This window comes from Giraffa tippelskirchi, chromosome 11 (genome assembly GCF_054371585.1).
Source record: "Giraffa tippelskirchi isolate mGirTip1 chromosome 11, T2T-mGirTip1v1.2.pri, whole genome shotgun sequence".
NCBI classification, from domain to species: domain Eukaryota; kingdom Metazoa; phylum Chordata; class Mammalia; order Artiodactyla; family Giraffidae; genus Giraffa; species Giraffa tippelskirchi.
The window spans coordinates 131,989,470-132,011,595 of NC_137285.1; the positions used below are offsets into that span (position 1 = coordinate 131,989,470).

At 40.1% G+C, this 22,126-nt stretch overlaps 1 protein-coding gene across 15 annotated transcripts in view; it reads right to left on the minus strand.

Annotated features, from left to right (window-relative positions):
* Positions 1-22,126, minus strand: part of MPPED2 (metallophosphoesterase domain containing 2) — a 204,060-nt gene that overhangs the window by 125,603 nt on the left and 56,331 nt on the right. The window lies entirely within an intron of this gene.

Genomic DNA, 22,126 nt, shown 5'->3' on the forward strand with positions numbered 1-22,126 from the left:
TACTTAATACTTAATACTTGCATCAACCATATGAAATGAGAACTACTGTCCCCTTTTACAGATGAGGTAACTGAATGGAACAGAGATCACAATGGAAAAGAATGGCCTATTGTTATGGGTGACGAGAGCCTGTGGAATACATCCCTGAACGTGACCATGAGACACTATCATAAGCAAAAATGGTGGCACTGGAGTGGCTGGAAAGCCACAGAAGAGTTCATTAGGACTGAGATTATTCATGGGACTTCCCTGGTGGTCCAGTGGTTAAGACTCCACATTCCCAATGCTGGGGGCACAGGTTCGATCCCTGGGTGGGGGAACTAAGATCTCACATGCTGAAAGGCATGGCCAAAAAAAAAAAAAAGACTGTAATCATTCAGTCTCACCAGTAGAGAATTTGATTCTATAGGTCTGAACTAGATTCCAGGAATCTAAATTTTTATACACCTACCTGGGACTGCAGATGGTGATGGCAGCCATGAAATTAAAAGGCGCTTACTCCTTGGAAGGAAAGTTATGACCAACCTAGACAGCATATTGAAAAGCAGAGACATTACTTTGTCAACAAAGGTCCATCTAGTCAAGGCTATGGTTTTTCCAGTAGTCATGTATGGACATGAGAGTTGGACTATAAAGAAAGCTGAGTGCCGAAGAATTGATGCTTTTGAACTGTGGTGTTGGAGAAGACTCTTGAGAGTCCCTTGGACTGCAAGGAGATACAACCAGTCCATCCTAAAGGAAATCAGTCCTGGGTGTTCATTGGAAGGACTGATGTTGAAGCTGAAACTACAATACTTTGGCTACCTGATGCGAAGAGCTGACTCATTTGAAAAGATTCTGATGCTAGGAAAGATTGAGGGCAGGAGGAGAAGGGGACGACAGAGGATGAGATGGTTGGATGGCATCACTGACTCGATGGACATGGGTTTGGGCAAACTCCGGGAGCTGGTGATGGACAGGGAGGCCTGGTGTGCTGCAGTTCATGGGGTCACAGAGTTGGACACAACTGAGTGACTGAACTGAACTGAACTAAACCTGGGACATTCTGATAAGCAGTTAGTTTTAGGAGACAGGGAACCAGAGAAAAGTGAGCTGTTCAAGATTTGGGAGACATAATAGGATAAACTGAGTTGATCTATTAACGCCTTTACAGATAAGTATGCAAAAAGCTAAAATATTAACTCCCATTAGAGTGATTAGATAACCTTGATTCTTTATAGATTAAAATCATAAGCCAAAATTAATTTACTTCCTAAATCCTATAGGATACAAACAGTCTTATGTGTTTTGTCTTCCTGATTGCCTGATTCACATACTAGCCCCAGCTTGTCCCCAGATATGCCAAGAACCTCTTGCAACAGTCATGGAACTGCCTACAATGTGAAAGAAAGTTAAAAATCCCATCAAGCCAAGTCACAGTCATTTCAGGGACTTTCTAATAGACATACTTGAAAGTTTGGGTTGGTCAGAATTAAAATTAAGCAGGCATGTATTTTCACTATGGCAATTTTCTGTCTGCCACGGTCAGAGAGCATGAATCTGATGAAAGATGGATGACACTAAACCAGGATCTGAAAACACATGGTATGTGTGTAACCATCTTCCCATCCTATGAAATGGAACAAACATTGCTAATTGATCGCAACTTCTGAGTCTGGATGTGGCATGAAGATTCTCCTTAACAAAATGCTTCAGGGCTGACACTCCCTAAGAACATGGATGCAAATTAAGATCTTTTATAGCTAGAAGAAAACAAGATGTGAAAATATTATGCGTTCATTTCCCATATACTCTTCTGGTGCATACAAGTCTCATTATTATTATAGCTCCTCGTTTCTTGTTGGATAAATGTTTGCTGAATTTAATTTAGTTTTTTCCTACTTCTTCAGCCAACAGATTTAGCATTTCTCTAACACAAATATTAAACTCAGCAGAGCCCATGAAACACTGGAACCAAAGCAGTTAATTAGCGAGTCACCAAGACTGGAGCAAGAAGCAGGAGGCACGGCTTAGGAAGCTGCCCATTTTTCTTGTAATAAAGAAAATAAAGACAGTAATTCTAAGAACATTTATTAACCCCTCAGTATGGGTAATTGCCATCAGATGTGGGTCTGTCAGTCTTGCATTAACATAAGCTACTGCATCTCGGTTTTCAATGGCACGGTAATGCCTATGATACTGCAGATTAAGTGCTAACGCTGGAGTTTTGAGAACCAAGCCCTGTGTCCAGCACATGCTTTTAAAAGAATTTCACCCTCAATGTTTGCTTGCCCAGAAGAAACTCATTTTATGTTTAAAAAAGAGTACGAAAGAAAACAAGGAGGCATTCAATTGAGCAAGCATTTTCTTAACTCATTTTAAAATAATCTCTTGCATTCACCAACAATTTCTCCAACGAGTGAAACCACAGTAAGAGACTCTGTATGGTTCGGCTGCATGTTCCACTCTACAATACATTGGTGTACGATCTAAAATAATGGAATAGCGATAAAACAAAAAAAAAAAAGAGGAAGACTGTATAATAGTCAGGACACGCCGACCAATTTTAAATTGAATTACACAGCCTGCTAATCTTTATGATGGGATAAAATTTCTTTCAACATTATGCATTATACTAAAATTTGTGGCACCTCCCCCTCCCCACTGCTTGAGCTAAGATCCCCCCACACATACCTCCTCAATGATAAAGCATCTCTTCAACCCCAAAAGCACTGTTCCTGCTGACTGCAAAGGCAGGGCATGGCTTGTGCAAGATTTCATTTTTATAGCTATTGTTAGTTGGTGTGCATCTATATTTCACACCAGAATATATACAAACAATATTACGAACACCAGGCCTATTTTCCTAATACCACAAGCACACATTTAAAAAAAAAAAGATGGATTCAAATGTACACAGGTGGTGGAAGAGATTTTTAAAACCAACACTATCAAGAAGCTTTGTTAAATTTTTAAAAAGGACACGCAGAACCCTGCATACTGCATATTTGATAAAGCAAGCACACTTCAGAAACTCTGACCTATCCAAGTCTAGAAGTAGTACTAACCCTTTTGAGGGTTGAGGCTGCCTGTGTGACTGAGTTCTTGCTCATTTGCTATGCTTCTCTCACCCTGTAGGTGATGGAGCAGGGTGCTTATGTGAGGAGAAAGAGCATGTTCTATAATCATGGACAACTTCAGATGTCACCTGCTCTAATGCCGACAAAGAAAACTAAGAGAAGGTGACAACAATTGCCTTAACAAGTTTCTTGATCCTTCTTCTTCCTGTCATGGGACACGAGTTTCCAAACTGACCTTACTAAAACCACATATAAAGTACCTCTAGGAGACGTGCATGCATGCTTGCATGCTCAGTCGTGTCTGATTTTTTGACCCCGTGGACTGTAGCCCACTCTGTCCATGGGATTTTCTAGGATACCTGACTCTTCTCAAAACTCTAGCTCTTTCCAGACACCCCAGACTGTGCAATCTTACTCCGTGATGTATCTGATTTATGTAAAATAAAATGAAAGACACACCCAGATACACTGACATGTGAACACATGCATGCTCCTTGTCACTGATCTGTATCTGTGACTTTTTTTTTTTTAACAACACTTGCAAGGCAGGCAAAGAGATCATATGTAAGAATAAAAACCTATAACTGAGAGCTACTGAAAAAGCATATAACAAATTATGAGCTCATGAACAACTAACAGAAACCGCACACAGTTTGTTTTAGATCTTTCTAGAAATCCTAGACTCTCATAACTGGCACTTCCTAGTCCCTGAAAGACCTACACTGGCTTCTGCCCACAGCGCACTGACTGATAGTCACAATTATTCTTGGTGACCTCTGTCACTTTTGCTCCCCCATATAGCATCTCACAGCCACATGCCTTTATCCCCAAATTAGTTTATGTACTTTTTACCATAATTATCTAATGCCATTGTATATTCTTTAAAATGACTAAATGTGAACTTTAAAAGACTGTATAATTTGTCACTGCATAAAGAGCAAGTGACACCAGTCTAAAGGGGGGGCGGGGCTTCCCTGGTGGTCCAGTGGTAAAGATTCCAGGCTTCCACCACCGGGGGTGTGGGTTCAATCCCTGCTTGGGGAACAAAGATCCTGCTTGCCGCACAGGGCGGCCAAGAAAATACACAAATAAAGTAAAAAAAAAAAAAATTTAAGTGAGACAAAAAGAATCATAATAATCTAGAAGTACTCTGCACTCAGATTGTTTTGCATGCAAGTTTTCATTCTTACTCACCAATAAATAAAATGGAAACATAATAAATATGACACATTTTAGATAAAGGTGATAAATTGTATGTGTGATTTACCCAAGGAAAACAGTGCTGATCTTGAATCACCATATTTGGATTCAAAGAAAAGATTTTGCACACGGTGATTAGAGATCAGAAGACTGGGCAAAACCTGAACATCTGTATGTTTAAGTTAAAATAAAAGTATTTACCTACATGGTTATCACCACTATAGCTTCCTGCTTTAGCTGATGTTTTGATTAATTGCACACTTTCTAGTCTCCATCACACTAGACAAGAGGTCTTTAGCTAGAGTAGGAACTGTACTTGCAAACAGCTGTGAAGGTGGGAATGACACCCTTCCCCTCCCGTAACCCTCACATGGCCTTTGCAAGGAACAAAACATCCAGACCTAGATCTGCACTACAGAAGGCATACATGTATTTTGGTTTCTACTTATTTTTATAGGAGAATCATAACTTTCCTCATTTCCACAGCTCCACATATTCAAGTTTAAAGATTCATTTGTCCACTCAAATATAAATCATTTTTAGGCTTTGTGTTACACTTACTTATAAATCCAGGTCTTCTGTGAAGGAAGGATTCATAAAATGAAACATATGAGTCTATGCAAATATCAGCTTAGTTTCCTAAATCCCCAAGAAACTCTCTAAGTACAGCCTATTCACCTAGTATTCCTCATGGATGTGAGAGTTGGACTATAAAGAAGGCTGAGTGCCGAAGAACTGATTCTTTCGAATTGTATTACTGGAGAAAACTCTTTGAGAGTCCCTTGGACTGCAAGGAGATCAAACCAGTCAATCTTAAAGGAAATCAACTCTGAATATTTATTAGAAGAACTGATGCTGAAGCTGAGGCTCCAATACTTTGTCCCTTGGACTGCAAGGAGATCAAACCAGTCAATCTTAAAGGAAATCAACTCTGAATATTTATTGGAAAAACTGATGCTGAAGCTGAAGCTGAAGCTCCAATACTTTGGCTACCTGATGTGAAGAGCTGACTCATTTGAAAAGACCCTGATGCTGGGAAAGATTGAGGGCAGGAGGAGAAAGGGCCTACAGAGGATGAGAATGGTTGGGTAGCATCACCGACTCAATGGACATAAGTTTGAACAAACTCCAGGGGATAATGAAGGACAAGGAAGCCTGGCGTGCTGCAGTCCATGGGGCCTCAAAGAGTCAGACACGACTTAGCGACTAAATAACAATAAACACTAGTCCAATCACTAGGACTGCCACCATCATCATCATCACTAAGACTGTTATACAGACTTTACAATTTCAAAAGTAAATGATAAAGGAAAATAAATGCATAGGGCTTTGATACAGGCAGGCACTGAATCACAAACGACTGTGTAATGTGAAACAATTCAGTCTATAAGGAAAGAACTAACAGTCTTATTCTCAATATTTTCAGAGAAATCAAAGCTTGGAAGTTGTATACTTTATACCAGATATCTGTCTTCACAGGCAAGTCTAGTCTCCTCAAAATAAACAGTTTACCTTCCAACCTTATTTTCAAACAAAGGGGGAAAATACAAAGTAGAAAATAAGTGAGATTCGTATCAGTGGCAGAAAGAAGGGAGACAATACAGTTTAATGCACTTTATCCCGAAATGAGAAGAAAAAAATGTGCTGTTTCTTTCCTGATCTTGAAATTTCAATAGAATTTTTAAAACACCAGGAAAAAAAAGGTTTATTTCAGTTTCATAATGTACACAACACTTGCTGCAATAACATCTAAATCTGGCAGATCAATAATGCATGTTACAGATAGCTGCTTAATTATTCATTTTGGATATAACCAAGTAGGTTTTAAAGCAAATGTGGAAAGAGCTAGAAAGGACAGGCAGTGCAATCAAAAAGAAAAGTTTCTCCCCAATGTAATTCTTTCCTGAAAGTTCATAAAAGTCTCCTCCAGTTTTCAAAATTAGAAAGAGATATTTTGATTAAGAACTTTATATTTTCTACAATTACATGTGTTTTATGAACCACTACAAATGCTAAAATCAAATGCCTTAAATCCCCCATTTCAAAATACTCTACATAAAAATGGCATATATTACATTATAAAAGGTCACAAAGTGACAAACAGAAGTAAATTCGAGTCTAAAAACATTAACCAAAGATAGGTAATAAGGGTGAAAAAAGCAAACAAGGAAAACATTCATCAGGGGGGCAAGTCAAAATAGAAGACTAACTGAAGGCTGCTGTATGTGGCTGCAAAGGCTGTTGACTGCAAAAGGGCAGCAGCCACGGGGCTGAGTGGGAGCTGTACGCTCTTCAACAAGCATGTACCGACTGGGCTCAGGAGTCACTGAGCAAAAACACTTTATGGACAAGCAGCAGTCCTAATCAGGAATAACATATTGGAAAAATTGAAAAAAGCTTCAAATGAAAAGGCAAACTACTCCCACTTCCTTCTCCAAGTAATAAAGTAGAAAAACAAGAAGAAGAATAAACAAAATCAAAACCAGTTGTTTGGATCTGAGTTTCAAAATGAATCCTGCCCCCTTTTAGGCTAAATGATGAATAGTACTAATCAACCATCTTTATAGGAACCTTTCCACTGATGGCTCTGAATTGTGCCTTCCAGTTTCTACCAGGACTAACTTAGCCACGTCAGAAACACACAGAGAACCAGAGTGCACAAACTTCCAGTACCAGTAGCCAGGTTATCCAAGCTCTTTTGAGCTCACTCTGTCACATTCTAGCCAGCAGTCCAAGAGCTTTCCATCAAACAAATCTAATCGATTTGACATTTATTAAGGATCTCACTAATTTTTAAAATTAATTAAGATACCAGGCAGCATCTCTTGGAGCAAAAAAACCCCTGAAACTGTTAGATACCTCTCTAAGGTAAATGTATTTTCCAGTCTTTGATAGTAGTGTAAAAACTAGAAATGAAAGAAAGGTAACATCACTCAGCTCCCCACTGCCATGAGTCTCTAGGATCCTGGGGGCCTACCCGCCCCAATGCATGGAAGAAAGCAGCACTCAGCACGGATGCTGCCTCTTAGAATTTGGAGATCTGTGTTATGGTAGGTGCAGCATCTGTAACTTGAGATCAAGAAGAACTTCTTTGCCATTTGCAGCTACAGGGACAGACCTAGAGACTGTCATACTGAGTGAAGTAAGTCAGACAGAAAAAAAGAAATATCATATGATACCCCTTAAACATGGAATCTAAACAGAAATCATACAAATGAACTTACTTACAAAACAGAAACAGGCTCACAGACTTAGAAAAGGAACTTACGGTTACCAGGGGGGAAGGATAGGGGAAGGGATAGTTAGGGAGTTTGGAATGGACATGTACACTCTGCTATATTTAAAATGGATAAACAACAAGGACCTACTATATAGCACCGGGAACTCTGCTCAATGTTATGAGGCAAACTGGATGGGAGGGGAGTTAGGCAGAGAATGGATACATGTATATGTATGGCTGAGTCACCTGAAACTATCACAGCATTGTTAATCAGCCATGCCCCAATACAAAATAAAAAGTTAAAAACATAATAAAAGAGTCTCCTCTTTGTACATTTGCTCAGGGGATCAAATAAAATAAATGTGCTTGCAAAACACCTGCGATGCGTGGCATCTTGTTAGTTAACATACAACTCTTCTTATTATATTAGTAAGAAATATAGGCATAGGTAGACTAATTTTATAGGGTCAAATTTCCTTTATAACCTCCTCACTTCTTTAGGGTAAGAAAGTAAGAAACAGTATTTTGATTTAATATGATTTGGCTTGGTTTTTACTAACTGCAAGGCATGATTGGATTGGATCCTTGAATAGAAAAAAAATGCTATAAAGGACATTGCTAGGACAATTGACAAAATCTGAAAAAAAAAGTCTGAGAGTAAATAATAGAGTTGTATCAATTTACATTTGATTTTGAAAACTGCAGTGGCTTATTGTAAATGAATAGCCATGTTTTCAGGAAAGTCACTGAAGTATATTTAAGGGGCCTGATGTCTGTAGCAAACTCTCAAATGCTTCAGAAAAAGGCAGATAGAGAAAGAATGATAAAGCAAATGAGGCAAAACACTAACAATTGGGTAATCTGGGTGGAGGGTATATGGGAATTCGTTATATTATTATTGCAACTTTCTGAAAGAAAGTGAAAGTTGCTCAGTCATATCTAACTCTTTGCATCCCCATGGACTATACATACAGGCCATGGAATTCTCCAGGCCAGAATACTGGAGTGGGTAGCCGTTCCCTTCTCCAGGGGATCTTCCCAACCCAGGGATTGAACCCAGGTCTCCAGCATTGCAGGTGAATTCTTTACCAGCTGAGCCAGCAGGGAAGCAACTTTTCTGAAATTTGATTCAAAATAAGAAGTATAAAAGTATTCACTGAAAAAATGATTAAGCAACTGGGGCCACCCACTGGTGTGAGAAGTGCTGTCTACACCTTAATGGCCCTTCTGATGCTTCATCTTGGACTCCACTCCACCTTCTACTCCCTCGGCTATCGGCCTGCCCCATGTGAAGGAGTAACTTAACTGAATTATGTGGACAATGCTATAATCAAATCCTCTTCTCATCTTCCTTGCATGACTCAAAGTGAGCATGTGTAGGGTGAGCTAATGATTTGCTGTGTTATCTCTGATGAGTACTATATTATTTGCATCATAATATTTTCATTTCTTTCTCCTGCACAGAATGCCACATTGACAGCAAGGTCAGCTAAGTTACTACAAGGGATTTTTAATGAAAACAATTATAAATTTAAAATAACTGTGTTTAAAGCATTTAACAGTCACTAGGGTCAAGTGATTACAGCAGTTACAAGACCCATGGGACATGTTCACACCAAAACAAAGTGAATAAATTACCTCAGCTAGCACATGTAATCACTAAGTGACCACAGGGGTCAGGCAGAGTGAAACCCTGAAGACTCTCACGCAAAACCAATAATGAAAATTTATCAGTCAAAGGGGGAGATGGAGGATGTCAGGAATTAGTGAGTCGAGTGATAGACTAAAAGCAGAACTGACTCTCCCTGCAGCTTTAGGGCCACGAAAATGACAGTCAAAAACCCAGGGGACAGCTGGAGAAAAGATTCCAGGAAACAATATGCAGACGGGCTGGGAGGAGGTGAGAGAGCTGAAATGGAAATGATCTATGCAGTCTCAGTAAGTTCAAACCCAGGGTCACTCTGGGGCAAGGATGACTATCTTCACCCAGAAACCTGTGGTGGGGTCTGGAAATGAGGCATCTGGAGCTTTCCGATGTAAGAATGTGATGCAACGTGATGTTAAAAATAAAATGATCATCTCTCACATTTACAGGGCACTTGACATCTTCTGAGGATGTTCCTCAAACTTCACCCTCACATCTCAATTTCTCCTTGTTGGAGAAAAGCGGTGGCTGGACACCAGCGAAGCAGCACATTTTGTTCATGGAAGTCCAACTAGGAGGTGAAGAAAACCAAACCTTTTACTGAAGAGTCCTTATTTGCCAAAGACTCCTCTGGAAATATGCTCTTAGGAGACTCACAATGAAAAGAGGAGATAAGGGATTTCCCTGGTGGTCCAGGGGTTAACAATCCACCTTATGATTCAGGTTCCATCCCTGGTCAGGGGACTAAGATCCCACATGCCCTGGAGCAATTAAGCACGCGCCATAGCTAGAGAGCCCGCCTGCTGCAACTACTGAGCCTGCAAAGATCCTGCATGCCTCAACTAAGATACGACGCAGTCAAATAAATAAATAAATAATATATACATACTTTTTTTTTTAAAGAGGAGAGCAGCAGCCCTAGAGTAACATGTGCTAACAGTGTGAACACCATACAGAGGGGAGGCAAGGATGACGACCAACTGGAAAGGCAGGGCCAATTTCGTAACAGAGGTAACCTTTGAATCGGGCCTTAAAGAATGAACAGAATTCACAGAAGAAAGGCCACAAGATTGGCAGGCAGGCAGCAGGACCCACAAGAGCAAATATTGAGCTATTTAGCAAAACTGTGCTGAACGCTTACTATGCACACAGCACTGTGCTTGCGCCCGCATCACTGGCGAGGAGCAGACAGGCACACTCTTGCTCTCACGGCGCCTGCTCTCCATCCACCAGCCACCCACTCAGCGTACTTGTGCTCAGCAGCTCCTGTGTGTTACGCACGCTTGTGCATACAGAGGATACAACAGTGGTAAATGGGGCAAGTCCATATGCTCACGGACCTCTCATTCAGTGGAGGAAGGCTGATGATAAACAAGAAGACACAGAATAGGAAAAAATAAGATCTCACCAAGGAGGTGGCATTTGAGCAGAGACCGACAGACCCAGGAAATGGATAAGGTGGGAATGACTTTGGACCAGAATGTTTGCTGTGGCTGGAGGACAAGCAAAGGAGAAAAGATATGACATATGCCCAAAGGGCTAAAGAGAGAGTAGAGAGAAGAATGGTGGGGAGGGAAGCTGGGCAGATAGACTGAACCAGCTCATGAAGAGTCTTGAATGTCACGACAAATTTTATTCCATCAGTTAATGGTGGAAAATATTAATCTGATGGGATAATTCATAGGAAAAGGGTCCTGTGCCTCCACTGTATCTATAAAAATGGTGATAACAGCATGGACCCACCAGGATGTTGTGAGGATTGAATGGGTTAATTCTTGTAGAGGATCAAGCAAATATGAGTACTTAGCAAGTGTTACTTATTAAACGATTCCAGGAAAATGAATGGTAGGCTGAGCCTTGGCAGTTTCTTTAGATACAATAGATACTCAAGAAAGTAAACTGACAAAACATAGTCATATTTAGATAGAGGCGGTTTAGGTGCCTGGATTAACGGTCATGAGAATCAGAAAGAGAATTCAGGAGAATGAGCAGTATTTGGAGGAGACAGAAATTCAGTTTCAGATGTACTGGTTTTGAGGAATCTTGTGTACCTTCAACCTTCTGTGGCAAAATGCCTAGTCTCCAGTTAGATGCAAGTATCTGGAGAGAGATTAAGAGAGAATCAGGACTCCAATCCACAAATAAAACCTCAAAGAATAAGAATAATCCCCCAGGTTCTGATATGTAGAAATAGCGTACAACGAGAAATGGCATCACACGCAGGCAGAAGATAAAGCCCGTAGTCCTGTGAAAACTCAGGTACGATGTTTAAACTCCCTGAGTTCTAGCTGCCTAATTTATAAAATCAGGGAAACAATACCGACCCTCAAAGGCTGGATGCTAAATGCAGCAACATTGCTCTCATTACCTTCTGCATTCTCAGCTCCTTCTGCAAAGCAGGACCTGGTCCAGAGTAACGCTAAGCTCACAGGTAAATAATCTTTTGAGGAGGAAGTCCCTTCACACTCTGAGATACAGGGAGCCTGGCTCCAGGATTTAGGATTGTAATATTTAGGGACTCCAATATTCCATCTTGGGCCAGATGGCTTGGAAAAGTTGAGGACATTTTTATTTCCGAAGAACTCATTTTTAATTTTATTTATTTTTAATAGTGGTACAATTTTCATTTGGAAAAATGTGAAAAGATTTTCCCTTTTCAGTAAAGTGTCTACCTGGCTGTTCAAGTAATGGTTATATACATCTTGGCCATGTATATTTCTCTTGAGGAGATGGGGACATTTCAGCGAAGGAGGAAGCCAAAAGCTTTAGAATTGAAGGTTGAAAGAGTGGAGACAATGTCCAGGGACTTTAGCTCTTGGCTCAGCTCCTGGATTGGCTCATGGTATAACCCCAGTCTGTCCTTCTATTTTCTGGATCTCCATCCATCCATCAGCAAGACAGGGAAAATACTGTCTGGCCATACCAACTTTGCTGGACCATTATAAGCATTAATGATCTAATATACTCAAAGATACTTTGAGTCCTTTGGAGGAAAGGTGTCATATAAATTAGAGGCAGTATAATTAATGTAATTTAAGAAAATAGCTGGTCATAACAGAGAGGATTAGGTTCACACGGATCACAAATGACCCAGTCTTTGTGTCCTGAGGTCACTGACAATCCTTTCTAATGCAACAAAACCCAATCTTACTTATTTGAACATATTCAACTGTTCGGTGTTTGGGTTTTTCTTTTTTTAAGTACCTTATTTAATTCTACATCAAGCTGAACTATACTTGAATGTTAATTTTGTCTTTATTGGGAAAATGTATTTACATATTTATGTATGAGTTAAATCATGAAGTAATTAACTTTAAGATAAAAGATTCTTCAATAGAAAGCAGGAGAAGTAAATAGTGAGAATGAATCAACTGTTATGTGGATTAAGTAGATACTCATTCTATACTATTACAGACAGGAAAACAGGATGTCTATATCCACCTGATAGAATATATAGATAACGTGCAGACACTTTTATTCTAGAATCTCATACCAAGGGAAAAAACTTAGATAAATTGCTTAGAAAGAGAAGCTATGAATAAATTTAAATGGAAAAAGAAACTATCAAATACACTATAACCCTTGCATGATAAGTGGGAAAACCAAACTATGAATCAACAGTTGAAGAGTATCAGCGTGTGAGATACTGTTTCTGTGAACAAACTAAAGATTAAGAACCTTCTTTGATATTAACTCTAAACAGTAAGAATTATGGAATTCTAGGCTCTAAGGAACTCTCTCACACACTCCCCTCTATAAATCATGGGAAAAGTCATCTTGTTTGCCCTTTCTTAAAGCCTCTTACCTTGACCTCATTATTAGAGATGACTATTAAGTGGTCATAAAGTTATATCACTATAAACATTCCAATGAGGCTCCCCTGCTCAAGTTATTCCTGAAATTTTCTTTTGGGAACTCCTTTACTAGAAAGCAATTGCCATTATGTCACATCATTGTTTTGTTCTTATTTTTTATCAAGGTATAATTGATACATATCAGTTTCGGGTGTATAACATAATGATTCATTATTTGTATACACTGCAAAATGATCACCTCAGTAAGTCTAGTTAATGTCTTAACTATACATAATTACAAATTTTTCCCATGTGATATGAATTTTTAAGAATTACTCTTATAGCAACTTTCAAATATGTAATGCTATACTAGGATATGATTATAATATATACTACTATACTTACACTATAGCATATGTATTATTAACTCTAGTCACCACGCTGTTCGTTACAAACCCATGACTTATTTATTTCATTGCCATTATGTCATATCATTGCTTTTTATTCAAAATCGCACATTGCAACCTGCCCACTTCACAAACTCCAGTTCCTAATAATTTTGTACTGTTGAAAAAAAAAAAAAAATAAGCCTTAAAATGTGCAAACTATGCCTGGAAAGCATTACATGTAAGAGTTTAAAATATAAATTAAAACCTGCCATCAAAAACCTGGTTAAAGCTTAGTGTGCTGAAGTTCCTAAGACAGGAGCTAGTGGGCAGAAACGATTTTCAGAAAAAGAGATGGTGACGCTGGGGGACGGGGTCGGGGAGCCAGTGGGTCAGATTCAAGGAGGCAGACAAGGGGGAGATGACAGGAGACTGAAGAGAGGGATAGGGAACAGGGAGGCCTGGCCCCTCAGGTTGTGGAAAAGTTAATCAGAATCCAAGGAGATATCTACGTGTGCTGGGTATGGGGTTCTTGGAGAGGAGAGAGGGCCAGGTTTCTGGGGGACCAGACAGGCCATGTTGCTCACCCGTTTCTATACTCCACCGGCAGAATGGGCCGCCTGCCAGAGGTCCCTGTGGCACAAGAGAATGTAAGGCTACTCTCCCTGAAGTTTTGGCATCCCGAGGAATAAAAGAAATTCACCAACAGGACAGAAAGGTGGAGTTATGGCAGCTTGGGTAGTAGGTAATATTTACTGACCATTCACTACCTGTACACATTGGGCACCTGTTATCAGGTGCCCTATTTAACCTCTCTGCAGCCCTTTTAAGTTAGATACACTAAGCATTCATCAATCTCCTTTTACAGATGAATAAACTGAAGATCACAAAGTTAACAACATTAAAACCAGGATTTAAACACAGGCAGACTAGATCTGGTACTCACGCTCTTAGCCTGACAGCATACTATCTTTTCACACATCAGTACACACACGTGCATTTATACACCACACGACAGGATGCACACCAGCTGTTAACAGTAGTTATCTTGATTTTTTTCTGTACAATTATTTGTATTTTCTCACAATGAGTATGTAAGCTTTCACAATTAAAAAAAGAGTTTATAGTCATTTTTTAAAAGCCCTTAAAGGGTGAGAATTTTCTCCCACTGAAGATATTCAAAAATATGTGACACAAACTCCCCAATACTACTGAAAGCATTAGAAAGAAATTACAATCTTTACAGAGGGAAATTTGACAATATGTATTAAACCCTTTTAAAAAACACACCATTTGAAGCAACAATTCTACTTATAGGAAGATATCTTCTAAATTAAGGATGCATGCAAAGAGCAAGAAAGATGTTTTTTCACACCAGTGCAGATAATAATAAAAAATGAAAACACTGTAGGTGGCCAGTAGTAATTTTTGTTGTTCTTCAGTCGTTAAGTCCTGTCTTACTATTTGCGACCTTATGGACTGTAGCGCTCTGTCCTTCACTATGTCTCAAGAGTTTGCTCAAAAGTCCAGTAGTAAAGATCTGGATAAATGAGCCAGAGTGCATCCATACACTTGGGCTTCCCCGGCGGCTCAGCAGTAAAGAATCAGCCTGGAATGCAGAAGAACTGGATTCAGTCTCTGGGTTGGGAAGATCCCCTGGAAGAGGAAATGGCAACTCACTCCAGTATTCTTGCCTGGAGAATCCCACGAACAGAGGAGCCTTGTGGGCTACTGTCCATGGGGTCACAAAAGAGTCAAACTCAGTGACTAACAGCAGGAACAGCACCCATACAGCAAAATACTGTGCTGTAATTTTTTTTTAAGTTACAGGACAATATGCATAGCTCTGTTAACTTTTCAAAATATTCCTTACACAGAGGCGGTGCAAGGGCAAATGACCCTGCCACACGCCTCTTCTTCTTTCCCATTGGCTCCCTTCCCTCCAAGGTTCCTGCTCAGCCTTGGTGGTACCAACACCATTCTCACCTGGCACTCCTTCTTGTGAAGCCTGGTTTTCCATCCTGTCCCTAACCTCTTCCCCTAAACCCATGTCCTTCTGGATTTACTCTGTTGCCCTTCTTGGTTAAGAAAACATGAAATTAAACAGATAGAGACCATTCACTACCTGTACACACTGGGCACCTGTTATCAGGTTTTCACTTATCTCTATTGCCCTTAGAGGGAGTTTGGGGGGAAAAAACCCCTCCAATAACCATCGTCCTTTCATGAAAGTCTAAAGTTAGTGGCTATACCACTAACTACAGAGCAAGGGCCAGGGGTCTCAGCACCATGAGCTGTGTACCTTCAGCAACGGGCTGCTGAGAAATGGTTACTGCGTGTGTAGAAACTGACTATTATAGCAGCAGGGAACATGGATGAGGCTGGTTAAAATAAAATCAACAAGTTGCAAAAAGGAAAAAAAATCAAAATATTTCTTAAATAAAAACCCTTAAAGGGTAAAGACTTGCTGCTATTGAGGATATTCAAAATAGAAAAGAAAAATGTCTCAAATGCTACACATCAAATAGTAATTACTCCAGAGACAGGATTACATGAAGAAATGTGTATCTTCTACTTTGCACATGTCAAAAACTTGAATTTCTGTAATGTATGTGTGTGTTATTTATACTGAAAGTATTCTTTTTTGGGAAAAAGTATTTTAACCATATTTATTGATGTGGAAAGTTGTTCATGAAATATTGTTAAGATGAAAAACAGCTTACAACAGTCTTACTCAAAGATCTCTAATTTGATAGAAAGTGCTCACGTGTGTATGCGCTCATATGTATCAATAGAAAATGTTCTATATAGAATTACCCTATTCTATTCAATAGAAAACATTCTATAAAAATGTTAACAGTGGTTATCTCTGGCTACAGGTAATTTTGTTATCTTGTTTCACTTATCTCTATTTTCTAAGTTATCAGGAATGAACATGTACTACATGTATTATAATAATAAAATAATTAGCCCAGGCTGTGAAAGCTTCTCCAAAAGACCAGCTCCAAAACTTCCAGCCAATAGCAAGATCACTGGAAAAGGGACACAGTCTCTCAGTACGACTATTCTGAAAGGGGCAAAATCAATTTTAGTGTCTACGATCTGGGATGTTTGCCACAGTCACACTCGGTTATAACCGTGCCTAATACAGCGCTCCTACAAATAAGAAGAATCTTCTTCTTGAGAGTCTCCTTAGGAGCCTCTTCATTCTTTCTTCTAGGCCTGGAGAAACGGAGACTCTGAACTATTAACCAACAACCAACGCAGGAGAAAATAAAAAATTCTAAGTTCATGGTACTGATGCTGTGTTAAGAGGGATTCTGAGTGACTAGATTGTTGTATATAAACTTTTAGCTGAAAGAACAGACCACCCAAGAACCCTGTCTTTCTAATTTTAATTGAGGAAATAAAACAACTACCATAAACCCCTTTTAAATATTTCTGCTCGAAGTCTCATTGAATCCCTAATGGCAGCCAACTGGATACATATCTTGAGGACAAAAAGAGAAAGGAAGGGCACAGCATTTTATATACAGGACAATATAATTTTACAGTTTCAGCCAAGAGTGCAAAAAAACCACACAAAAAGCCCTGTCCCTTATGTTCATTCATTCACTCAGTGTGAATCGCTATGTGCACTGACGTTCCAGGCTCTACTCGGAATTGGTGCAGAAGGAGCACTCATTGGGCACGCTCTGTCGTCTTGCTGGGGACAGACAAGGAAACAATGGCATAACAGCCACGGGAAGGGCTGCACAGAGGCCTGACCTAGTGTTAAGGGAAAGAGAACCGGTCGTAAAGGACGAAGGAGGTCTCCTGGTCATTCCAGGAAACAGAAACAGGGCTTGCAACAGGAAAGCCATGTGGAAGGGCATGTGCATTTGGGGAGTGGGAAGAAAGTGTGGGTGCCACTGGCAGATGGAAATACAAAGGTGAGTGTGCAATCAAATGATGAGATCTCCATTTGTGTAGCCTCCAAGGGCAAAGACGTACATTCAAGAAGAAGGCTACCACAAATATTCCAAAGATGAGAGGACACGAGGCATGAAATCGAGCAATCGGTAAAGAACATCAAAGTAGCACAGGTCAGAACACCATAGGGGCAAAGTGAAGGAAGACCATACACAACCCACTGCCTCACAAAAGGTGTCTTTAGGCATTTCAGTGGTTCAGAACTTACTAGCAATAAAAACAATAACATTTTAACTGGCAGTTAATCTATAGTTGGCAAGTTTATTTTTAAACCCTGTCTGTAAATGAGATGCATTTTTGCCAAGATAAAAAAGAAAATGCCATCACGGTTGAGTGGCTAGGATCCCAGTTCAGCTCACCAATGCTTATTCATTCATAACATCCCTGGAGCATATCTGAGCTATCACATGAATGGGGCTATAAAAATTATTTCTTTAGGAAAGACCTATCTGCACCTTGTCCCCACAACTCTGACATATGAGCAATGTCGTAGAGCCATCTTGGGCTCTGAGTCTACGTACGCGTGAGTGTGTACGTTTAGAGACCCTCTGGACTGTAGCCTGCCAGGCTCCTCTGTCCATGGGGTTTCCCAGGCCAGAATACTGGAGGGGGTTGCTATTTCCTCCTCCAGGGGATCTTCCCAACCCAGGGATCAAACGAGCGTCTCCTGTGGCTCCTGCTCTGGCAGGTAGATCCTTTACCACTGAGCCACCTGGGAAGCCCTAAGTTTAGACAGGTAGTTAATTAAAAAAAAAAACAATTTTATCCAGAACATGATCCCTCCCAGCAGGGATCCCAAACTCAAGGTTGGGGCTAGAGAAAGACAGAACACATGTGGGAAGTGGAGTCTAATAGACTGAAAATCAAATTCTCAGGTCACCTCCTAGTTGCGTGATCTTAGGTAAGTTAACTTCAACAAGGCTCAGTTTTCCTCCCAGGTAGTAAACAAGCTAATAATATCTTTCTCATAAGTCATAGAAGCTATCTCACAAGTTATTTTGAGGACTGCATAAAATGATACATGTTAATGGGGGGGTGGGGGAAAAGGTACAGGGTCTAGCCTCCACCACCCACAGACAATGTATATTAGTTCAACCCTCTCCTGATCCAAGTCCTAGTTTCAATGAGACCATTAATTATCTGAGTGACCTTGAGTAGTTCATATAATCTCTCTGGCCTCAGTTTCCCCTTCCATCAAATGAGGAGGTAGGACCTCCAAGTCCTCTTACAGTTTCAACGTTTCATCCCACTAGTGTCACTGTTAAGAGGGGGGCCTGTCCTCAGCCTTTATTCTTAACGCTTCTTCAGCCTCCCTCTTCACTCTAAATTCCTCTTAAACCTATGGAACATTATGCAAGTTAATAAATTCAGTTTCTAGGTTAAAAAAAAGTAACGTGCCAGTCCTTTCTGCATGGTTAAGTTGCTCATTCGTGTCTGACCCTTTGCAACCCTTTGGACTGTAGCTCCTCTGTCCCTGGGATTTCCCAGGCAAGACTATGGGAGCAGGTTACCACTTCCTCCTCTGGATCTTCCCAACCCAGGGATCAAACCTGTGTGTCCTGTGTCTCCTAAACTGACAGTCCTTTCTAGTTTCCACCTTATGGATTCTATGCCTCTGGCTCTACTGTCTCCCTCTACACTATCTGTTGAAAGCTGTCTACAGGCCAGGGGCTGTGTTAAGAAGGTTGCTGTTTGTTGTTTTAGTCATTAAGTCATGTCCAACTCTTTTGCTACCTCATGGACTGTAGCCTGTCAGGCTCTTCAGTCCATGGGATCTTCCAGGCAAAAATGCTGGAGTGGGTTGCCATTTCCTTCTCCAGGAGATCTTTCCGACCCAGGGATCAAACACACTGTCTCCTGCATTGCATGCAGATTCTTTACTGCTGAGCCATCAGAGAAGCCATGTTAAGAATGACACAAGCTTTATCACAGAACATATTCTCATAGCAACCATGGGGTGTATTATTATCATGCCCATTTTACAAATGAGAAAATCAAGGCTCAGGATATAAGTAACAAAGGCAGGGAATTCAACACAGGCTCTTCTCATTACAGGCTGCACTACCTTTCCAACCTTTGGCTGTACCTAGTTTGGGTCCTATCGTCTTATGACCCTGTGCTGTGCCTGCTTATCTCATAAATTACTTTGTATTAATAACTTTATGTGTTCCTCCTGCCAGGTGGCATACATACATATTAACAAGAGACCCATCATCTCTGAACCAACAGAGAACTCATGATGGGATTCTCAGCCCCTCCAACTGGTAGGTCAGGGTGAGATTCAAGATGGGCAGAGCTTAAATACATTTTTCAAATAACAGCGTAACTCAAGTCTCCATGAAGATGCTGGAACATTTTAGTTCAAGCTCAAGTCTGCAAGCTTCCTAGGTGCCATAAGCCCACTAGTAAAATCACAGGATGGAAAGAAAAGGGCTCAGACAATACCAGGTTTACTCACTGAGTGAACTTGGGTGCATGTCTTAGACTCTCTGAGTTTCTTTTCTGCTAAAGGATCCTGGGCAAGTTAGCCCAACTGAACTCCAGATTCTTCATCTGTAAAATGGGGATAACATTAGCAACTTGTAAAGGTTGGGACAGATAGAAGGCGTGCCTGGTCTGAAGCAGAAATAGCCTTTTGGGAAAGTAAAGGAGCCTAGGGGATGGTCAGTTGCTGCCAAGAATCAGGGTAGTCTAGACCCAAGTAGAAAGATGGAAATCAGCAAGAGGTTCCCTGGACTCAAAGTGCTGGCCAAGTCTGTGTGGACTCATGCCAGTGAGGGTTGGATGACCCATTATAGCTAAAGCCCTAGACTGATCTGACCCCTGACTCCACTCTGTTAGGCCACTTGGCAGCTGTTGCTGGAAGCACTTTTTTCAGGTAAGAGGTTTCCAACTGAGACAAGTGGTAGTGTGTAATCATATACTAACTCTCACCCTTGGAGCACCCTGAGGTTGCCAGGGTAACTGAACTATTCTGGGCTGTCCCTATGGGATTCCCAACTTATCTTCCCTTATACTTCTGTGGGGGTATTCCTTCAACCTCACATTCTGCATCCCCTTCTGAGACCCCTTCCTCTTGCGTCAGGCCATCAGAAGGGAAATGGGTGAGAAGGAACTGATCTTGCAGTTGGACCTCAGCATTTTATTTCTTTACTATTTTATTGCCTCAGTTGTGGCACTTTTCCATCTAAGAAGTACATTCTTTTATAAAATCTCCCCGTGTTTACTCCCATTCCACTAAATAATTCCTCTGACCTCATCTTGTTTTTACCCTTTAAATATCTGTTGATGGTTCATTCACCACATTCCCCATTCAGTTATTAATGGCCCACAAAAGCTTCCTAGCTGCAATCATTTACTGATTAATCTACACAACAAACCAGAAAGACAGGTAGTATTAATCCTTTGTTCTGCAGAGGGAAACCAAGGGGAAAAGCGAGGTTAACTCAGTTGCCCAAGGTCAGTGGCTAAACAAGATTATAACCAGGACCCACCCTGTCTTGTATTTCTTCCCATAGGCTTACACTTTCCTTACAAATCAACATTGTCAATGCAGCAAGATCACTTCTGTGTTGATTCAGTTGTCACAGAACAGCTTGAAACTGTCAAATTCAACCCCAAATAATCCTGTCTGTGAATAGTTCATAAATACAAGTTGTTAAAAGAAAGAGGTAATAGTACTGGAAAGCAAACTTGACAGATGCGAAAGAGGAGTGGAAAGAACAGGATTACAGGCCCAGTTGTACCACAGGATAGTCTGCCACGAGTCACTTTACTTCTCTGCATCAGAGTCACTTGTAAAAATGGGATTATGCTGAATGATGTTTAAGATATCCTGCTATTTTAAGTGATATGACTGAGTACCTACTGAAACAGTACAAAATATAAAGCTCCAATATCCAAGATCGTGGTAAAATTGGTGTATTCAGGACACAGCTACAATCCCCTTGGGAAGCAATATGTCAATATACAATAAGCACCATAAATAATTCCATATCCTTTGACACAGTAATTTCACTCACATTGTAGTTTGCCCTAAGAAATAAATCAATGGAAACAAAAAGACATATACGAATGAAAATGCACATTTCAGTGCTAGCTTCAGAGGAAAAATTGTTATCAATTTGAAAGTTCATTTTTAGAGAGCTGTCCTATTAAATAAAAATACAGAACAATACAAATGTCATATTTCTATCAAAAAGGATAAATATGAAAATTATGCAAAATCATGTAATATCTTATCAATACTATCAAATGAAAATAAACAATAGTAAAAGAGCAAATATGTATTCTGATGTCAACTCTATAAAAGATGGATAAAGTACAAGTCACAAGAAAACTCAAAATAGTTGTTATTAGTTTATTGTTTATTTTCTAAATATTTTAACCTTTTTTAATGAATACTGTTTTCCATCAACACATACACCTTATCATTTAATCAATTATTTAAAAATTTCTCAAGCCCTGCTTTAGTTCGGTGGAAAATGAATTTTCAAGTTTCTGCCTAAACCTCCTAAGTAATTTTCGTTGGCTGACACATTATTCATGACATTATTCTTGGGGAGTAATTTCTGCCCTTTCTGTAATTCTTCAGTGTCTTTAGAGATTCTAAAATCTCAGTCTAATTCCTCAGTGTCTTTAGAGATTCTAAAATCTCAGAACCCTGGCACTTCTTTCCCTCACCTAAGAGGATTCTTACAAAGATTTGTCATCTAATCTTGATGTGAATAACCCCATGATTCCCTTGTAATGCTAATATTTGGCAACTGCCTGACCCAGGAGTCAGCATTTTTCCAGTAGGGTTCCCCTACAATAACCACAAAGTTGCCATTACCTTTTTCACAGTAGTG